The following is a 22,185-nucleotide window of genomic DNA, read 5'->3' as shown; positions in this document are numbered from 1 at the left end:
ATCCACTGCTCGTGCCCATCAATCACACCCTCGCAGTCAAAATAAGCAAGACAACGAGGAGCGTGGTTTCAGGCAGGGCGGACGCACAGCCGCAGCCAGCCAACCAAAGATGTCAGAAGACGGGCAGCGCTAACAAGGGGGGTGCTGCGTGTCATTAAAAAGGAAAGTCACACCTCAGGGACATTGTAATGGTCTGTAATGAGACACATTTTTTCCGTGTTTAATTAAACGTGGGCAAGTACACAAAGTCAGCCACCTTGTACAAATGCAGCAGTACTGCTGTACAAGGTGGCTGTTATACATAGAAACACCTTGGGGTGGGTGGCAGGGTCCCTTTAATTTCAGTTCATGTGCCTGCGTGGCATTTGCAGGTCACGTTGCCGGCTACACAGCAGGGGAACAGCTGGCGGTGCTGAACCCCACTAACACATTGGCTGGTGTTTTTCTCTGTGCAGCTAGCACTTCAGGGCAAAAACTAGTGGTGTTAGAGCCCAGGGTCAGCAGGAGGAGGAGAGGAGCAGAGTGTATGCCGAAGCCTGCACTGTTGGCAGCTTTTGTTGTGCCTGCGTGGCGTTTGCAGGTCACGTTGCCGGCTACACAGCTGGGGAACAGCTGGCGGTGCTGAACCCCACTAACACATTGGCTGGTGTTTTTCTCTGTGCAGCTAGCACGTCCGGGCAAAAACTGGCAGTGTTAGAGCCCAGGGTCAGCAGGAGGAGGAGAGGAGCCGAGTGTAGGCCGAAGCCTAGTTGAACCAATTTCAAAGGTAACCTTTAACCCCCCTCAGGTGTTGCAAGGTACAAGAGCCACACCTCGTGCAGCATTAATGCTGCACAAGTAAAAGGTTGCTCTATTAATTTTGCTCCTTGCACACGCTGAATAAAACACGTACACTATTTAGCCCATTCTACTGTAAAACAGTAGTGGAGGCGTGACTTGTCTTTTTAAAGAAAAGCAGCACAGGTGTCGAAAATAACACCTTGGTGCATGGGCGCAGCTTCCTGAGCATTGTTATTTGCTGTACAGGAGTCTGCGCTCTTGTTATCCCTTGGCCATGTGCTGTGAGCGCTTCCTGTCTTCTGACCTCATTTCATGTTGGCCGATGCGGTTAGCGGTGGACATGAATCCCAGACCCACAGTGTGTTTGGAAAAAATCACACTGCGTGGCTGGGATTCGTGCCCTTGTGCAGTTAATATGTTTGCCGCTCACACATGTCCTTACACCTACTTCAGACTGGGCGGCCTCATCTGATCCCTTATCGCATGCCGCGGCCATGAGGCCACACAGTCTGAAGAAGGCGGAAGGAGATGAGTTAAGACAGGCGAACATATGCACTGCACATGCCCATCAATAACACCCTCGCAGCCAAAATATATGAGACAACGAGGGGCGTTGTGTTGGGCAGGGCGGACGCACAGGCATAGGCAGCCAACCAATGATGTCAGAAGACGGGCAGCGCTACCAAGGGTGGTGCTGCGTATCATTAGAAAGGAAAGTCACACCTCAGGGACAGTTGAATGGTCTCAATGAGACACATTTTGTACGTGTTGAGTTCCACGTGGGCAAGGAGAAAAAGTCAGCCACCTTGTACAAATGCAGCAGTACTGCTGTACAAGGTGGCTGTTATACATAGAAACACCTGGGGGTGGGGGGCAGGCTTCCTTCAATTTCAGTTCATGTGCCTGCGTGGCGTTTGCAGGACACGTTGCCAGCTACACAGCAGGGGAACAGCTAGCGGTGCTGAACCCCACTAACACATTGGCTGTTGTTTTTCTCTGTGAAGCTCGCATTTCCGGGCAAAAACTAGCGGTGTTAGAGCCCAGGGTCAGCAGGAGGAGGAGAGGAGCAAAGTGTAGGCCGAAGCCTGCACTGGTGGCAGCTTTTGGTCGGTTGTGCCAGCGTGGCTTGTGCTGGACACGATGCCGGCTACACAGCAGGGGAAGAGCTGGCGGTGCTGAACCCCACTAACACATTGGCTGGTGTTTTTCTCTGTGAAGCTCGCATTTCTGGGCAAAAACTAGCGGTGTTAGAGCCCAGGGTCAGCAGGAGGAGGAGAGGAGCAGAGTGTAGGCCGAAGCCTGCACTGGTGGCAGCTTTTGTTCTGTTGTGCCTGCGTGGCGTTTGCAGGTCACGTTGCCGGCTACACAGCTGGGGAACAGCTGGCAGTGCTGAACCCCACTAACACATTGGCTGGTGTTTTTCTCTGTGCAGCTAGCACGACCGGGCAAAAACTGGCGGTGTTAGAGCCCAGGGTCAGCAGGAGGAGGAGAGGAGCAGAGTGTAGGCCGAAGCCTAGTTGAACCAATTTCAAAGGAAACCTTTAACCCCCCCTCAGGTGTTGCAAGGTACAAGAGCAACACCTTGAACAGCATTAATGCTGCACAAGTCTAAGGTTGCTCTCTTCATTTTGCTCCTTGCACACGCTGAATAAAACACGTACACTATTTAGCCCATTATACTGTCAAACAGTAGTGGAGGCGTGACTTTTCTTTTGAAGAAGACGCAGCACAGGTGTCAAAATTTACACCTAGGTGCTGGGCGCAGACTCCTTACCGTCGTTATTTGCAGTACAGGAGAGTGCGCTCTTGTGTTATCCCTTGGCAATACCCTGTTAGTGCAGGCCGTCTTATGACCTCATTTCATGTTGGCCGTTGCGGTTAACGATGGCCATAAATCCCAGACCCACAGTGCCTTTCCATAAAGTCACACTGCGGTGCTGGGATTCGTGGCCTTGTGCAGTAAATATGTTTGCCGCTCACACATGTCCTTACACCTACTTCAGACTGGGCGGCCTCATCTGATCCCTTATCGCATGCCGCAGCCATGAGGCCGCACAGTCTAAAGAAGGCGGAAGGAGGGGAGTGAAGACAGGCGAACATATGCACTGCTCGTGCCCATCAATCACACCCTCGCAGTCAAAATATATGAGACAACGAGGGGCGTTGTGTCGGGCAGGGCGGACGCACAGGCACAGCCAGCCAACCAATGATGTCTGAAGACGGGCAGCGCTAACAATGGGGGTGCTGCGTGTCATTAAAAAGGAAAGTCACACCTCAGGGACATTGTAATGGTCTCTAATGAGACACATTTTGTACGTGTTGAGTTCCACGTGGGCAAGGAGAAAAAGTCAGCCACCTTGTACAAATGCAGCAGTACTGCTGTACAAGGTGGCTGTCATACAGAGAAACACCTGGGGGTGGGGGGCAGGCTCACTTCAATTTCAGTTCATGTGCCTGCGTGGCGTTTGCAGGTCACGTTGCCGGCTACACAGCAGGGGAACAGCTGGCGGTGCTGAACCCCACTAACACATTGGCTGGTGTTTTTCTCTGTGCAGCTAGCAATTCCGGGCAAAAACTAGCGTTGTTAGAGCCCAGGGTCAGCAGGAGGAGGAGAGGAGCAGAGTGTAGGCCGAAGCCTGCACTGGTGGCAGCTTTTGTTCTGTTGTGCCTGCGTGGCGTTTGCAGGTCACGTTGCCGGCTACACAGCTGGGGAACAGCTGGCGGTGCTGAACCCCAGTAACACATTGGCTGGTGTTTTTCTCTGTGCAGCTAGCAATTCCGGGCAAAATCTAGCGTTGTTAGAGCCCAGGGTCAGCAGGAGGAGGAGAGGAGCAGAGTGTAGGCCGAAGCCTGCACTGGTGGCAGCTTTTGGTCAGTTGTGCCAGCGTGGCTTGTGCTGGACACGATGCAGGCTACACAGCAGGGGAACAGCTGGCGTTGCTGAACCCCACTAACACATTGGCTGTTTTTTTTCTCTGTGCAGCTCGCATTTCCGGGCAAAAACTAGCGGTGTTTGAGCCCAGGGGCAGCAGGAGGAGGAGAGGAGCAAAGTGTAGGCCGAAGCCTGCACTGGTGGCAGCTTTTGGTCAGTTGTGCCAGCGTGGCTTGTGCTGGACACGATGCCGGCTACACAGCAGGGGAACAGCTGGCGGTGCTGAACCCCACTATCACATTGGCGGGTGTTTTTCTCTGTGCAGCTAGCACTTCCAGGCTACAACTGGCGGTGTTATAGCCCAGGGTCAGCAGGAGGAGGAGAGGAGCAGAGTGTAGGCCGAAGCCTAGTTGAACCAATTTCAAAGGTAACCTTTAACCCCCCCTCAGGTGTTGCAAGGTACAAGAGCCACACCTTGTGCATCATTAATGCTGCACAAGTAAAAGGTTGCTCTCTTAATTTTGCTCCTTGCACACGCTGAATAAAACACGTACACTATTTAGCCCATTCTACTGTAGAACAGTAGTGGAGGCGTGACTTGTCTTTTTAAAGAAAAGCAGCACAGGTGTCGAAAATAACACCTTGGTGCATGGGCGCAGCTTCCTGAGCGTTGTTATTTGCTGTACAGGAGTCTGCGCTCTTGTTATCCCTTGGCCATGCGCTGTGAGCGCTTCCTGTCTTCTGACCTCATTTGATGTCGGCCGTTGCGGTTAGCGATGGACATGAATCCCAGACCCACAGTGTGTTTTCTAAAAATCACACTGCGTGGCTGGGATTCGTGGCCTTGTGCAGTAAATATGTTTGCCGCTCACACATGTCCTTACACCTGCTTCAGACTGGGCGGCCTCATCTGATCCCTTATCGCATGCCGCGGTCATGAGGCCACCCAGTCTGAAGAAGGCGGAAGGAGATGAGTGAACACAGGCAAACATATGCACTGCACATGCCCATCAATCACATCCTCGTTGTCCAAAAAAATAAGACACCGAGGGGCGTTGTTTCGAGCAGGGCAGACGCACAGGCGCAGCCAGCTAACCAATGATGTCAAAAGACGGGCAGCGCTAACAAGGGTGGTGCTGCGTATCATTAGAAAGGAAAGTCACACCTCAGGGACAGTGGAATGGTCTCAATGAGACACATTTAGTACGTGTTTAATTAAACGTGGGCAAGGAGAAAAAGTCTGCCACCTTGTACAAATGCAGCAGTACTGCTGTACAAGGTGGCTGTTATACATAGAAACACCTGGGGGTGGGGGGCAGGCTTCCTTCAATTTCAGTTCATGTGCCTGCGTGGCGTCTGCAGGACACGTTGCCAGCTACACAGCAGGGGAGCAGCTGGCGTTGCTGAACCCCACTGACACATTGACTGGTGTTTTTCTCTGTGCAGCTCGCATGTCCGGGCAAAAACTGGCGGTGTTAGAGCCCAGGGTCAGCAGGAGGAGGAGAGGAGCAAAGTGTAGGCCGAAGCCTGCACTGGTGGCAGCTTTTGGTCGGTTGTGCCAGCGTGGCTTGTGCTGGACACGATGCCGGCTACACAGCAGGGGAACAGCTGGCGTTGCTGAACCCCACTAACACATTGGCTGTTGTTTTTCTCTGTGAAGCTCGCATTTCCGGGCAAAAACTAGCGGTGTTAGAGCCCAGGGTCAGCAGGAGGAGGAGAGGAGCAAAGTGTAGGCCGAAGCCTGCACTGGTGGCAGCTTTTGGTCGGTTGTGCCAGCGTGGCTTGTGCTGGACACGATGCCGGCTACACAGCAGGGGAACAGCTGGCTGTGCTGAACCCCACTAACACATTGGCTGTTGTCTTTCTCTGTGAAGCTCGCATTTCCGGGAAAAAACTAGCGGTGTTAGAGCCCAGGGTCAGCAGGAGGAGGAGAGGAGCAGAGTGTAGGCCGAAGCCTAGTTGAACCAATTTCAAAGGTAACCTTTAACCCCCCCTCAGGTGTTGCAAGGTACAAGAGCCACACCTTGTGCAGCATTAATGCTGCACAAGTAAAAGGTTGCTCTATTTAGTTTGCTCCTTGCACACGCTGAATAAAACACGTACACTATTTAGCCCATTATACTGTCAAACAGTAGTGGAGGCGTGACTTGTCTTTTTAAGGAGACGCAGCACAGGTGTCAAAATTTACACCTAGGTGGTGGGCGCAGATTCCTGAGCGTTGTATTAGCTGTACAGGAGTCTGCGCTATTGTGATCCCTTGGCCATGCGCTGTGAGCGCTGCCTGTCTTCTCACCTCATTTCATGTTGGCCGTTGCGGTTAGCAATGGATATGAATCCCAGGCCCACAGTGTGTTTTCAAAAAATCACACTGCGTGGCTGGGATTCATGGCCTTGTGCAGTAAATATGTTTGCCGCTCACACATGTCCTTACACCTGCTTCAGACTGGGCGGCCTCAGCTGATCCCTTATCGCCTACCACGGCCAGGAGGCCGCACAGTCTGAAGAAGGCGGAAGGAGATGAGTTAAGACAGGCGAACATATGCACTGCACATGCCCATCAATCACACCCTCGCAGCCAAAATATATGAAACGAGGGGGGTTGTGTCGGGCAGGGCGGACGCACAGGCACAGGCAGCCAACCAATGATGTCAGAAGACGGGCAGCGCTACCAAGGGGGGTGGTGCGTGTCATTAAAAAGGAAAGTCACACCTCAGGGACATTGTAATGGTCTGTAATGAGACACATATTTTACGTGTTTAATTCTACGTGGGCAAGGATAAAAAAACAGCCACCTTGTACAAATGCAGCAGTACTGCTGTACTAGGTGGCTGTTATACATAGAAACACCTGGGGGGGTGGGGCCAGGTTCCCTTTAATTTCAGTTCATGTGCCTGCGTGGCGTTTGCAGGTCACGTTGCCGGCTACACAGCTGGGGAACAGCTGGCGTTGCTGAACCCCACTAACACATTGGCTGGTGTTTTTCTCTGTGCAGCTAGCACTTCCGGGCAAAAACTAGCGGTGTTTAAGCCCAGGGTCAGCAGGAGGAGGAGAGGAGCAGAGTGTAGGCCGAAGCCTGCACTGGTGGCAGCTTTAGTTCTGTTGTGCCAGCGTGGCTTGTGCTGGACACGTTGCCGACTACACAGCAGGGGAACAGCTGGCGGTGCTGAACCCCACTGACACATCACCTAGTGTTTTTTCTGTGTAGACAACACTTCCAGGTGGCAACTGACAGTGTTGAAACCCAGGGAATCAAAGAGGAGCAGAGTGTAGGCCGAAGCCTGCAGTGGAGCAAGTTGAAAGGGAACCTTTAACCCCCCTTCCCCAGGCATTTGTTGCTGAAAGAGCCATCTTGTACAGCAGTAATACTGCACATGGAAAATGGTGGCTCCTAAAATTATGCTCCTTGCAAACGCTGAAGTACACACTCATATAATGTGTCCCCTCACACTGTCAAACCGTCCCGGAAGTGGGACTTTCCTTTGTAATGTGACACAGCAAAGCCGTCATTCCAACCCCCTTGGTGCCGTGCGCCACCTCCTCAACGTTGTTTGGTTCTGTCACGGAGCCCACGCTGTAATGTTATCCCTTGGCCATGCACAGTTAGCGGTGCCTGTCTTCTGACATCATGTAGGTGTCAGGCTGGCAGTGCCTGTGCGTCCAAGCTGCCCGAGATCCAACCTTGCAGTGTCATCTAATGTAGTCCCACTGCGGGCCAGGGATCCATGGGCATGCGAAGTGCATATCATCGCCTCTCACTCACCTCCTTCCTGCTTCTTCAGACTGTGCGGCGTCACGGCCGTGGCATGCTATTAGGGATCAGCTGACGCCGCCTAGTCTGAAGAAGCGTGAAGAAGGGGAGTGAGAGGCTAGTATATGCACTGCGCATGGCCATGGATACCAGGCCCACTGTGGGATCACATTAGATGACACTGCGAGGTGGGATTTCGGGCAGCGTGGACGCACAGGCGCAGCCAGGACGACAACAAATGATGTCAGAGGACGGGCAGCGCAATCTGTGCATGGCCAAGGGATAACATAACAGCGCAGGGTCCATGACGGAATCAAACAACGCTAAGGAGCCAGCGCACGGTGGCAAGGGGGTAGCAATGACGGCTGTGCTGCGTCACATTACAAAGGAAAGTCCAACCTTCGGGACGGTTGGACGGTGTGAGGGGACACATTACATGAGTGTGTAGTTCAGCGTTTGCAAGGAGCATAATTTCAAGAGTGACCTTTCCCTTGTGCAGTATTAGTGCTGCACATGGTGGCTCTTTCAGTAACAAACGCCTAGGGGGGGGGGGGGACAGGTCCCCTTACATTTTAGGTGTGCCAGCGTGGCGGTCGCATGACACGTTGCCGGATACACAGCTGGGGATCAGCTGATGTTACTGAACCCCAATAACAGAGGAGCGACTGTTAACTGTGCAGACAGCACTTCCAGGCACCAACTGGCGGTGTTAGAGCCCAGGGACAGCAGGAGGAGCAGATTGGAGGTATTGCCGCACACACAGCTGGGGATCAGCTGTCGTTACTGAACCCCAATAACAGAGGAGCGACTGTTAACTGTGCACACAGCACTTCCAGGCACCAACTGGCGGTGTTGGAGCCCAGGGACAGCAGGAGGAGCAGATTGGAGGTATTGCCGCACACACAGCTGGGGATCAGCTGACGTTACTGAACCCCAATAACAGAGGAGCGACTGTTAACTGTGCACACAGCACTTCCAGGCACCAACTGGCGGTGTTAGAGCCCAGGGTCAGCAGGAGGAGCAGAGGAACAGAGTGTAGGCCGAAGCCTGATTGGAGCAAGTTGAAAGGGAACCTTTAACCCCCCCCCAAGACGTTTGTAGCTGAAAGAGCCATCTTGTGCAGCACTAAGGATGCAAAAGGAAAAGGTTGCTCTTTTAATTATGCTCCTTGCAAACACTGAAGTAAACACTAAAAATGTGTCCCCTTATACCGTTCAACCGTCCCGGAGGTGCAAATTTCCTTCGTAATGGGACACAGCACAGCTGTCATTCCTATCCCCTTGGTGCCGTGCGCTGCCTCCTCAGCGTTGTTTTAAGCTGTCACGGAGCCTGCGCTGTTCTGTTAGCCCTTGGCCATGCCCAATTAGCGCTGCCTGTCTTCTGACATAATTTGGTGTCAGGCTGTCAGTGCCTGTGCGTCCACGCTGCTCCAGATCCCACCTCGCAGTCTTGTCTAACGTAATCCCACTGCGGGCCTTGGATCCATGGGCATGCGCAGTGCATATCATCGCCTCTCACTCACCTCCTTCCTGCTTCTTCAGACTGTGCGGCGTCACAGCCGTGGCATGCTATTGGGGATCAGCTGACGCCGCCTAGTCTGAAGAAGCGTGAAGAAGGGGAGTGAGAGGCTAGTATATGCACTGCGCATGCCCATGGATCCCAGGCCCGCAGTGTGACTCAATCAGAAGACACTGCGAGGCGGGATCTCGGGCAGCGCGGCCGCACAGGCGCAGCCAGCCTGACACCAAATTAAGTCAGAAGACAGGCAGCGCAAATAGGGCATGCCCAAGGGATAACAGAACAGCGCAGGCTCCGTGACAGCTTAAAACAACGCTGAGGAGGCAGCGCATGGCACCAAGGGGGTAGGAATGACGGCTGTGCTGCGTCACATTACGAAGGAAAGTCCCATCTCCGGGACGGTATAACGGTATCAGTGAACACATTTTATAAGTGTTAAGTTCTGCGTGTGCAAGGAGCTAAACCAAAAGAGCTACCTTTTCCTTGTGCAGCATTACTGCTGCACAAGATGGCTCTTTCAGTAACAAACGACAGGGGGGGGGGGGACAGGTTCCCTTACATTTAGGTTGTTGTGCCAGCGTGGCGGTCGCAGGACACATTGCCGGCTACACAGCTGGGGATCAGCTGACGTTACTGAAACCCAATAACACTGGGTCGTATGTTTTTACTGTGCAGCCTGCACTTCTGAGCCGCAACTGGCGGTGTTGGAGCCCAGGAATAGCAGTTCAGGTGGTAGAAAGATGAACACAGCAGGAGACCTGGATGACACCCAATTACTTAATCAGGCAGAGGAGTGGCAAGTTCCTGCGAGATCCAGGCCTGGTTCATTTTCAGGAAAGTAAGCCGGTCAACGTTATCGGAGGACAGTCGCATGCGACGGTCTGTTAGTACACCACCTGCGGCACTAAAGACACGTTCCGATAAGACACTAGCCGCAGGGCAAGCCAGCACCTCCAATGCATACTGGCTTAGCTCTGGCCATGTATCCAGCTTAGAGACCCAAAACTTGAACGGGGAAGAGCCGTCTGGGAGTACAGTAAGAGGGCAAGCCATGTAGTCTGTCACCATCTGACGGAACCGTTGCCTCCTGCTGACTGGAGCCGCCGGTGATGGTGTAAACATTTGGGGCGGGCACACAAAAGTGTGCCAGAGTTGTGCCATACTGGGCTTGCCTTGGGCAGAGGCACTGCTTCTGCTCCCTCTTTGGGCAGAGCCTCCCCCACTGCCTCGACACACTGAGCTGCTTTGTAAAGCACTAGCAGCACTCCTCTCAGTTGGACAGGAGAAGATGATGGAATTCACCAGTGTGTCGTGGTACTCCCGCAATTTACGCTCCCGGGTCAACGCTGGGATGAGGTTTTGGACGTTGTCCCGGTAGGGAGGATCGAGGAGGGTGAACACCCAATAATCAGGCATGTTGAGAATGTGGTCGATACGGCGGTCGTTTCTCAGGCACTGCAGCATGAAATCCACCATGTGCTGCAGAGTGCCAACTGGCCCAGAAACGCTGTCCCCTGCTTGAGACATGATCTCTGCCCGCTCGTCATCACCCCACCCTCGCTGTACACACTGACCACTGGACAAATGTGTCGCTCCCTCCTCTGGACGGAGCTCTTCCTCCTCCATTGACTCCTCCTCATCCTCCTCACAAATTGGCCCCTGCGTACCCCTTTGTGAGGAACCACGTGGCGCTGACTCTCCAGAAGCTGATGGAAAAGGTGACTCCTCATCCTCCACCTCTTCCACAACATCATCCCTTAACCCTTGCAAAGTTTGCTGAAGCAGGCAGATAAGGGGGACAGTCATGCTGACTAGTGCACTCATCTGCACTTGCCATCCGCGTGGAATAATCAAAAGGACGCAAAACCTGGCAGACGTCCTTCATAGTGGTCCACTCTGTGGTTGTGAAGTCTGATCATCGGCGCTGACTGCGACTTCTTTGCGCCTGATGCAGCTGGTACTCCATAACTGCTTGCTGCTGCTCACACAACCGCTCCAACATATGTAACGTGGAATTCCACCGGGTAGGTAGGTCACATATGATGCGGTGTTCCGGAAGGCGGAATCGGCGCTGCAGAGCAGCAATGCGGGATCTGGCCAAGCTGGAACGCCGCAAGTGAGCACACTCTAGGCGGACCTTGCGCAGCAGGGCATCAAGATCCGGATAGTCCCTCAGAAAACTCTGCACAACCAAATTGAGCACATGTGTCAGACATGGGATGTGAGTGAGGTTGCCAAGGGCCAAAGCTGCCACCAGATTTTGGCCATTGTCACACACTACCATGCCTGGCTGGAGATTCGCTGGCAGTAACCACACATCGCTCTCCTGCTTGATGGCATTCCAGAGCTCCTGCGCTGTGTGGCTTCGATGCCCCAATGAAACTAGTTTCAAGACGGCCTGCTGACGTTTGGCCACGGCTGTGCTCATGTCGGTCATAGGTAAACGTTCACGGGTCCATGTGGAGGTGGACTGTGACGGATCCTGCAGAGAGGAATCTGAGGAACTGGTGTAAGAGGAGGAGTCGATGTGTACAGACTGGATTCCTGCAATCCTTGGAGTGGGCAGGACACGTCCTGCGCCACTCGCACGATCTGTACCTGGCTCAACAACATTAACCCAATGGGCAGTGAGGGAAACGTATCGCCCCTGTCCATGCTGACTGGTCCACGCATCGGTGGTGAGGTGGACCTTGCTACTGACGGCGTTCAGTAGCGCATGTTTTATGTTTGCCTCAACATGCCTGTGCAGGGCAGGGACAGCCTTCCTGCTGAAGTAAAAGCGGCTGGGCACCTTGTACTGTGGGACTGCCAATGCCATCAAGTCACGGAAGCTGTCAGTCTCCACCAGCCTGAACGAGAGCATTTCCAGGGACAACAGTTTGGCAATGCCTGCATTTAGAGCCTGTGCTCGGGGGTGGTTGGCCGAGAATGCCCGCCTTTTCTCCCATGCCTGTACTACCGATGGCTGTAGAGTAGACTGGGAGTGTGAGGATGACTGGGAAGGTGGTGCTGTGGGTGGAATTACACAAGGTCTCTGGACAACAGTGCCAGAGGTTCTTCCATGGCGATCCTGGGAGGAAGCCAAACCAGCTGTGCGTGAGCTGGAGGAAGAGGCAACACGAGCTGAAGAGGTGGTAGCTGCCGCTGTTGGTTGGACTACATCTTCAGTCTGTTTCTGTAACTCCACCGCGTGCCTGGTCCGCACATGTTTCCACATATTTGTGGTATTGAGGTTGCTGACATTTTTCCCTCTTTTTACTTTCTGATGACACAGCTTGCATTTGACAAAACAAATGTCATCTGCAACTGTGTCAAAAAAGGACCAGGCACTGCAAGTCTTGGGAGCGCCCTTTTTGGCTTTGGAAAGAGACAGGCTCCTAACGGGTGCCAAAGTGGAGGCTACAGGCTCCGCAGTCTTCCCCCTCCCTCTCCCTCTTTGGCCCATAAGGGGAAGCTCTTCCTCAGAGCTGCTCCCACCACCTTCCTGTTCCTCACGCCACGATGGGTCAAGGACCTCATCATCTCCACTACCCTCTGCCACCAACTGCTCCTCCTGGGTAGTCTCGGCAGCACAGTACGCACCAGAAAGCGGCACCTGAGTTTCATCATCAGATGCGTACTGCGCTGTGGTCACCGGAGGCACTGGCCCACCTGCCTCTTCAGAGTCAGAGAGAAAAAGCTGTTGGGCATCACTGCACACTGCCTCTTCTTCCATTTCTCCAATGCTGCTTGGCTGGCCCCCTGTTTCCAAGCCAAGAGATTCAGAGAACAGAAGTAGAGACGGCTCCTGTCCTGGGCTCTCTGACTGCCTGGCCAATTTGGCAGGTGGTGAAGAGACAGATGGCTGCTCTCCAGTGCTCTGTGCCTGAGAGGATGTGGCACTAACTGAAGTCGATGCCGAGGCGTTAGCTGCCATCCACCCGACAACGGCTTCAATTTGGTCTTCACGCAGCAGCGGTGCACGGCGCTCTCCGACAAAGCTGCGCATGAAGGACTGTTCCCTGCTGAAACTGAGTGACGACGAGTCACCGGCGCCCGCAGCAGGCACAGAATCACCACGTCCTCTCCCTGCTCCTCTCCCTGCTCCGCGCCCACGCCCACGTGCCTTGCTCCCTGCCCTCTTCATCCTGGTTGACAGATAAAGATAAGCAGAAAAGTACTAAGGCCTTAGTGTGCTTATTCCTGAAATGCTCCTCCTAACAGGTGTAAGAAACACTAATGTTGTAAAGTGTGGACTAAACTTTATTATTTTTCAAATGTGGCCTACACAAGTGTTAAGTTGTGTTTGGTGAACTTAACTTTTTTTTTTGTGCAGATCGGGCTACAGAGCTAGTTTAGATCACACGGAGACCGTGCAGACAGCCGTAAACGGCGCTGCAAGGCCAAAAAACCCTCCTCTAGGTTATCCTATGTAGTGTTTTTCCACTATTTAGCTGGAGACGGGTGGAAAGACACTAATAGGAATTTTTTTTTTTTAATTTTAAACAGGCTGCACTATTTGAAAAAAAGGAAATTGTTTTTCAAGGTATGAGGCAGTAACGCACCCTGAGCTGAATCCAACCGGCTATAGCTGCACACAGACTACAGGGCGAGCTGCGCTCACACAGAGACCGTGCAGACAGCCGTAAACGGCGCTGCAAGGCCCAAAAAACCCCCTCTAGGTTATCCTATGTAGTGTTTTTCCACTATTTAGCTGGAGACGGGTGGAAAAACACTAATAGGAATTTTTTTTTTTAAATTTTAAACAGGCTGCACTATTTGAAAAAAAGGAAAATTTTTCTCAAGGTATGAGGCAGTAACGCACCCTGAGCTGAATCCAACCGGCTATAGCTGCACACAGACTACAGGGCGAGCTGCGCTCACACAGAGACCGTGCAGACAGCCGTAAACGGCGCTGCAAGGCCCAATAAACCCCCTATAGGTTATCCTATGTAGTGTTTTTCCACAATTTAGCTGGAGACGGGTGGAAAAACACTAATAGGGAATTTTTTTTTAAATTTTTAAACAGGCTGCACTATTTGAAAAAAAGGAAAATTTTTCTCAAGGTATGAGCCAGTAACGAACCCTGAGCTGAATCCAACCGGCTATGGCTGCACACAGACTACAGGGCGAGCTGGGCTCACACGGAGACCGTGCAGACAGCCGTAAACGGTGCTGCAAGGCCCAAAAACCCCCCTCTAGGTTATCCTATGTAGTGTTTTTCCACAATTTAGCTGGAGACGGGTGGAAAAACACTAATAGGGAATTTTTTTTAAAATTTTTAAACAGGCTGCACTATTTGAAAAAAAGGAAAATTTTTCTCAAGGTATGAGCCAGTAACGAACCCTGAGCTGAATCCAACCGGCTATGGCTGCACACAGACTACGGGGCGAGCTGCGCTCACACAGAGACCGTGCAGACAGCCATAAACGGCGCTGCAAGGCCCCAAAACCCCCCTCTAGGTTATCCTATGTAGTGTTTTTCCACAATTTAGCTGGAGATGGGTGGAAAAACACTAATAGGGAATTTTTTTTTTAATTTTTAAACAGGCTGCACTATTTGAAAAAAAGGAAAATTTTTCTCAAGGTATGAGCCAGTAACGAACCCTGAGCTGAATCCAACCGGCTATGGCTGCACACAGACTACAGGGCGAGCTGGGCTCACACGGAGACCGTGCAGACAGCCGTAAACGGCGCTGCAAGGCCCAAAAACCCCCCTCTAGGTTATCCTATGTAGTGTTTTTCCACAATTTAGCTGGAGACTGGTGGAAAAACACTAATAGGAAATTTGAGAAAAAATGTGCAGCAGGCTGCACTATGAGCAAAAAAGGACAACTGTGTGAGGCAGTGTGAACCCCCCCTGAGCTGAATACAACCGGGTATATGGCTGCACACAGACTACAGAGAGAGCTGCACACACACACACACACACACACACACACAGAGACCTTGCAGAACGCTGTTAAAACAGCGCTGCAAGGCAAGAGCAAGGTGAACAGTGAAGAACACACAGCGTTTTGCTAAATTAGCCTTTGTAAAGGAAAATAAAGCAATTAGCTATCTCAACTGGCCCTCAGTTAGAACACAGCGTCCTGTCCCTAACTGAAATCACAGCAGAGTGAGCGCAAAATGGCGGCAGCGTTTTTTATAGTGCAGAGTGACATCATTTCAGCAGCCAATCACAGCCTTGCCAGTACTTACATGCCCACCATGCTAAACAGGATGTGCCCACACTTCCAATCATTCCTCATTGGCTGCTGCGTTCAGTTTGAATTCTGGGAACTTCCGATTCCGGTATCCGATACGCGGGAAGTATCGGAATTCGGTATCGGAATTCCGATACCGCAAATATCGGCCGATACCCGATACTTGCGGTATCGGAATGCTCAACACTATTAATAATCCATTTAGCTTCACGCCATAAAAGGATTTTATTATGATCCCCCCCGCTTGGTGGTAATTTAACCACTTCCAAGCCTGGAAAACGCAGGCAGCGAGGGTTACCATCATGTTTTTCTTGAATATGCTTAATGAATCTAGGGGAGCCTTTGCCCGTTGTGACTGAATGAAAATGTTCACGGAATCTAATGAAGACAGATCTTATAGTCTTACCTATATAATAGAAGGAACATGGACAAAAAATGATATGCACCACATATTTTGTTTTACATGTTATCAAGTCTCTTACATGATGATATATAGAGCCAATTTGTAACGATTTGCCTGTTTGATGATAAGAACAGAAATTACAATCCCCACAACGATAATTGCCTTTTGGGGTATTAGTGGAAAGCCAGTTAGTATTACGTTGAGAAATACGGTGTTTCACTAACATATCAGTTAGATTAGTCGTCCGTCTATAAGAAAAACGTGGAGCGATTTCACCGCGTTTGTGCAAGACCCCATCTGAAGCCAAAACGTGCCAATGTTTACGTATAGACGAATAAATCGCCTGATCAAGAGAGGTGTGTTCAAAACAAAAGTTAAAAATCCTTTGTGAACTGCCTGAACGCATTGAGGAGCGGCCTGATTTCTTCCTCGACAAAGCAGATTGCGATATTTTTTTAACACGTTCAGATGCATTCAACACATTTTTTGGATAACCTCGCCTCAAACCGCGTTTTTAAATCATCTAATTGCTGTTGAAACACACTTTCATCATTATTTATTTTCCTTAGATGCAACATCTGGCTATAAGGCAAACTCTTTTTCGTATAGTGCGGGTGGGCAGAATCATAATGTAACACTAAGTTGGAAGCTGTGGGTTTTCTATGGACTTTTGTTATAATAACATCATCTTTGACACTTATATCAATGTCTAGAAAACACAAATTGTTATATCCAAAATTAGAAGTAAAGCGCATATTTTCATCATTGATGTTGTTCAAATACGCCACAAATTTTTCAAAATCAGAAATATCACCATCCCAGATAACAAATATATCGTCCACATAACGTAAATAGCATTTTATATGCTTCAAGAAGGGATTCTTTATACCAGTAATAAACTTCTCCTCAAAAGCTGCCAAAAACAAATTGGCGAAAGCGCATGCTACGGGCGTACCCATTGCGGTACCGACCACTTGTAGGTACCACTGATCCAGAAATTTGAATGCGTTATGAGTTAATACAAAATCAAGCCCTTCTAATATAAAGGAAACGAATGCGGACGATTTATTTGAGTTATATAGAATTCTCTCTACCGCTGCTATACCAAGCTTGTGCGGGATTCTCTTGATCAGGCGATTTATTCGTCTATACGTAAACATTGGCACGTTTTGGCTTCAGATGGGGTCTTGCACAAACGCGGTGAAATCGCTCCACGTTTTTCTTATAGACGGACGACTAATCTAACTGATATGTTAGTGAAACACCGTATTTCTCAACGTAATACTAACTGGCTTTCCACTAATACCCCAAAAGGCAATTTTCGTTGTGGGGATTGCAATTTCTGTTCTTATCATCAAACAGGCAAATCGTTACAAATTGGCTCTATATATCATCATGTAAGAGACTTGATAACATGTAAAACCAAATATGTGGTGTATATCATTTTTTGTCCATGTTCCTTCTATTATATAGGTAAGACTATAAGTCTTCATTAGATTCCGTGAACATTTTCATTCAGTCACAACGGGCAAAGGCTCCCCTAGATTCATTAAGCATATTCAAGAAAAACATGATGGTAACCCTCGCTGCCTGCGTTTTGCAGGCTTGGAAGTGGTTAAATTACTACCAAGCGGGGGGGATCATAATAAAATCCTTTTAAGGCGTGAAGCTAAATGGATTATTAAAGCAAATGCCCAAGGTCCATTGGGACTGAATGAGAGATTGGATTATTCTTGTTTTTTGTAGAATCTTTTGTAGAATTTAAAAAAAAAGATTTTTTGAAGAAAACATTTTTTTTTTTTTTTGATGTTTCTTTTTCTGTTTTTCAGATTACTTGTCTCACATGGGTTTATCACCTCTAAACAGCCTATGTATTTGCATTCAATGTTTGAATGTTTTGTCATTCTGGATTATACTGTTCTGAGGAACAGTTTTTTAAATGCACATTCTTCTTGTATGTTATGCTGACATCGCCGCATGTGTTTTTCCTGATTTTTAATTGTATGCAAATGTGATCACATGTGTGTATTTAAAAGAACTGACTTACCATTCTCTGTATCTGGACCCGTAGAAGCGCATACTGCGTGAAACGGCCGTCGTCCTGCTTCATTTGCCTGCATGACCTGCACTTGTTTTACCCGTAATACCTTGTCCATGATCTTTATTATGCAATAAAGGACTAAGGTCAGGGCCGTATTTAGAGTTTCTGCTGCCCTAGGCACTTTTAGTGCTGCCTCCCCCTTTGGTGAGTATGACACTATCGGCAGTGACTTTGGCAAAAATCGCTGATGTGAAAGTCGCCTTTTGCAGCAGATCCGACAGTTTTTCCGCATCTGCCGCGTAATGGATCACTTAGGGCAACACTGCGTTCGGCCTCATTCATTCCCTATGGGACTTACAGACATGTGCGGCTCTTGCGGTTTTGCCGCCATCCGGCAAATGCGGTACTTGCAGCAATGAGAAAAAACACTACTAGCAGTGTTTTATGTATCATCGTAAGTGCAAAACCGCAATTGCCGCACATGTTCGCAAGTAGCCATCATTACCTGTCCCTGCACCTTGCTAGCTCATCCCTATCCAACCCTCCCTGACCTAAAACTACACTATAAAGCTTCAGAAAAGCAATTTATTAACTGCCATATTCCTATGATAATGAGGGCTCTAGGCTACGGCGTAGACTGGGACGGGCAGTCTCCGGGTCTCCATCCTCTCTGTGCACACCCTCAGTCCCTGCCTCACTGCCTGTGCACAGACCTCCCTCCACCGCACCCGGTAATCACCGCTCGCAGTAGCATACCAGCAGAGGTGTATCTAGGGTTTCTGGCACCCGGGGAAAGAATTCATTTTGGTGCCCCCCCTCCGCCAAGGACATATGTGATTTGCACACTCAGTCATGTGCCCACGAGCTCCTCTCCCTAATGCTCTCAATGTTCAGTGAAAAACTAAGAGAAGCAGAAGAGAAGCTCGTTGTCACTCACAGGACCATAAGAGTATGTGTCCACGTTCAGGATTGCATCAGGATTTGGTCAGGATTTTTCATCAGTATTTGTAGCCAAAACCAGGAGTGGAACAATTAGAGGAAAACTATAATAGAACCATATGCTCCACTTCTGTATTTATCACCCACTCCTGGTTTTGGCTACAAATACTGATGTAAAATACTGACCAAATCCTGATGCAATCCTGAACGTGGACACACACCCTAAGTCTGAAAAATCGCATATGAGTGACGTGTCCATGTGACGACTACTGGAACTTGCAGAGCTGAATCCTGACATCGCAGCTTCTGAATTCTCACAACGCATGCACTGCACTTTTAGGATTCTCCCTTGCCGGTGGACAGTCATGTCAGCACAAGTATGTGATTTGTAGACTTCTGACCACATTCTGACTAGATGTGCCCGGCCTCGCTCAGTTCATTTTCATTGACGGAGGTCACGCATGTCTAGTCAGCACGTGATCGCATTAATGTAAATCCCCAGCATGAGAGAATCCTGACAGCGTGCAGTGTGCACTGTGAGAATTCAGAAGTCTGCAGTCACAAAGAATGACTGCAGACTCATCACAAGCCTGGACATCCCCTTTAAAAGGGACTCTGTCACCTGAATTTGGAGGGAACAATTTTCAGCCATAGGGGCGGGGCTTTCGGGTGTTTGATTCACCCTTTCCTTACCCGCTGGCTGCATGCTGGCTGCAATATTGGATTGAAGCTCATTCTCTGTCCTCCATAGTACACGCCTGCGCAAGGCAAGATTGCAGATTGTGCAGGTACAGTATGTACTACGGAGGACAGAGAATGAGCTTCAATCCAATATTGCAGCCAGCATGCAGCCAGCGGGTATGGAAAGGGTGAATCAAACACCCGAAAACCCCACCCCTATGGCTGAAAATTGTTCCCTCCAAATTCAGGTGACAGTGTCCCTTTAAATCTCCTAACATATATAAAAACATGAGAGTTAGCATCACAAATAACATTTACATCCAGGTACCTGATAGATGACGTCGCCTCTGGAGCCGTTCTCCTTTTCTTCATCTTGTCCAGATCCCATGATGAGTTTTCTCATCCACAGCCGTCTCTGCAGACTTCCATCTTCGCCGCTCTTTTGCAGAAAGTCTCCACATGACGCCCTTAAAGATACAAGTGTCATTATAATGCTCCCAAATAAAAAATTGCCCCTCACTATATTGTCTGCACAAAGTATGACCCCCACACTGTCCCTCTTATGGTACATGCTCTTCACACTGTCCTCTCCTTTCTATACCAGTCCCCTCTTCACACTGTCCTCTCACACTGTGTCCCCCTTATAGGGCCCAGTATTTATACTCCATATTTATACTCCATCCTCCCACACTGCGTTCATGCCTCCCCCATCCTCCCACCCTGCGTTCATGGCTCCCCCATCCTTCTCCCCTGCAAGCATGGCTCCCCCATCCTCCCACTCTGCGTTCATGGCTCCCCATCCTTCTCCCCTGCGTTCATGGCTCCCCCATCCTTCTCCCCTGCGTTCATGGCTCCCCCATCCTCCCACTCTGCGTTCATGGCTCCCCCATCCTCCCACTCTGCGTTCATGGCTCCCCCATCCTCCCACTCTGCGTTCATGGCTCCCCATCCTTCTCCCCTGCGTTCATGGCTCCCCATCCTTCTCCCCTGTATGCACGGCTCCCCATCCTTCTCCCCTGTATGCACGGCTCCCCATCCTTCTCCCCTGTATGCACGGCTCCCCATCCTTCTCCCCTGTGTGCACGGCTCCCCATCCTTCTCCCCTGTGTGCACGGCTCCCCATCCTTCTCCCCTGTGTACATGGCTCCCCATCCTTCTCCCCTGTGTGCACGGCTCCCCATCCTTCTCCCCTGTGTGCACGGCTCCCCAACCTTCTCCCCTGTGTGCACGGCTCCCCATCCTTCTCCCCTGTGTACATGGCTCCCCATCCTTCTCCCCTGTGTGCACGGCTCCCCATCCTTCTCCCCTGTATGCACGACTCCCCATCCTCCCCTGTATGCACGGCTCCCCATCCTTCTCCCCTGTATGCACGGCTCCCCATCCTTCTCCCCTGTGTGCACGGCTCCCCATCATTCTCCCCTGTATGCACGACTCCCCATCCTTCTCCCCTGTATGCACGGCTCCCCATCCTTCTCCCCTGTATGCATGGCTCCCCATCCTCCTCCCCTGTGTGCACGGCACCCCACTTTTTTCCCTGTAATACTTACCTCTCACCGGCGCGCAGCACAGAACTTCCTGGCATCTCAGCGTCTTCCTTCCTGTCTTCAGCGGTCACATGGTAGCGCTAATTAAGGGTGATGAATATGCGCATATTCATCACCCTTAATGATCGGTACCATGTGACCGCTGAAGACAGGACGGCGCTGAGACGCAGTTGCAGCCACCGCTGGAGGAAGGTGAGTATTACGTCTTCAGGGAGGGAGGGAGGGGGGCGGGAAGGAGGGAGGAGGGGGGGGCGGGAAGGGGGGAGGAAGGAGGGGGGGCGGAAACTTGACCCCGGAGTTTTATAAAATAAAAAAAAAAAAAAAAAGGAAAAAACCTAGCTCAAGGGCGCCCCCCCGCATCCCGCCGCCCTAGGCACGTGCCCTCAAGTGCCTAGTGGCAAATACGGCCCTGACTAAGGTTGTTTTTTCTTCCTAATCTTCTGTCAACAGATTATGCGCAGCAACACCTGCTACCAGCTATAAGTAAATATAAACTGAATGCATTTGCAATCACAGGTCCTTTATAAAAGAATTCCATATCTACCAAGTTCTAAGACACGCTTCATTTAAAGGGGCTGTCAATTCTTGAATTTTGTGTTAATGTATAAGCGTAGCATGTCTAAAAGGAAAAAAACAAATAAAAAATATCTTGCCCCGTGTGAGGATCGAACTCACGACCTTCAGATTATGAGACTGACGCGCTACCTACTGCGCTAACGAGGCAACTGGTATCAGGAATCCTAGAGGTCATTTACTATGCAAAATTTCAAACAGAGAGGCACATGGGAGAACTACAATACCCAGATAGATTAGCGAAATTAGGATTATTTAGTCTAGAAAAAAGATGACTGAGGGGCGATCTAATAACCATGTATAAGTATATAAGGGGACAATACAAATATCTCGCTGAGGATCTGTTTATACCAAGGAAGGTGACGGGCACAAGGGGGCATTCTTTGCGTCTGGAGGAGAGAAGGTTTTTCCACCAACATAGAAGAGGATTCTTTACTGTTAGGGCAGTGAGAATCTGGAATTGCTTGCCTGAGGAGGTGGTGATGGCGAACTCAGTCGAGGGGTTCAAGAGAGGCCTGGATGTCTTCCTGGAGCAGAACAATATTGTATCATACAATTAGGTTCTGTAGAAGGACGTAGATCTGGGGATTTATTATGATGGAATATAGGCTGAACTGGATGGACAAATGTCTTTTTTCGGCCTTACTAACTATGTTACTATGTTACTATGTTACTATATGCTATGCTAAAGTTGTCACTCTTCTAGCTAACTTTGTGCAAAAGTTATCACGAGGTGTGAGGTTTGTTAACCCCTGGCTTTGAAAAAGTCACTAGGAAAAAACAAAAACGCACAAAGCTATTGCCACAAGCAGTGCACAGGAGCGGCTGCTAAATCCACAATTGAACTGTGCAGTGCAGCTCTGATCAACATTAATATCCAGCCGCCACCAGAGCTGATAAGC

General features: G+C 50.2%; 1 non-coding gene across 1 annotated transcript; it reads right to left on the bottom strand.

Moving 5' to 3' along the window:
• Positions 1 to 21,360: 21,360 nt before the first annotated feature.
• TRNAM-CAU (transfer RNA methionine (anticodon CAU)) lies at positions 21,361 to 21,433 on the bottom strand. The gene has a single exon. It is a non-coding gene; the product is annotated as a tRNA-Met (tRNA).
• Between the last annotated feature and the right edge of the window lie 752 nt (positions 21,434 to 22,185).

The sequence above is a fragment of the Ranitomeya imitator genome, chromosome 4 (genome assembly GCF_032444005.1).
Source record: "Ranitomeya imitator isolate aRanImi1 chromosome 4, aRanImi1.pri, whole genome shotgun sequence".
Lineage (NCBI taxonomy): Eukaryota > Metazoa > Chordata > Amphibia > Anura > Dendrobatidae > Ranitomeya > Ranitomeya imitator.
Note: the sequence above shows the minus strand (reverse complement) of the source record. Positions and strands in the feature narration are given on the sequence as shown.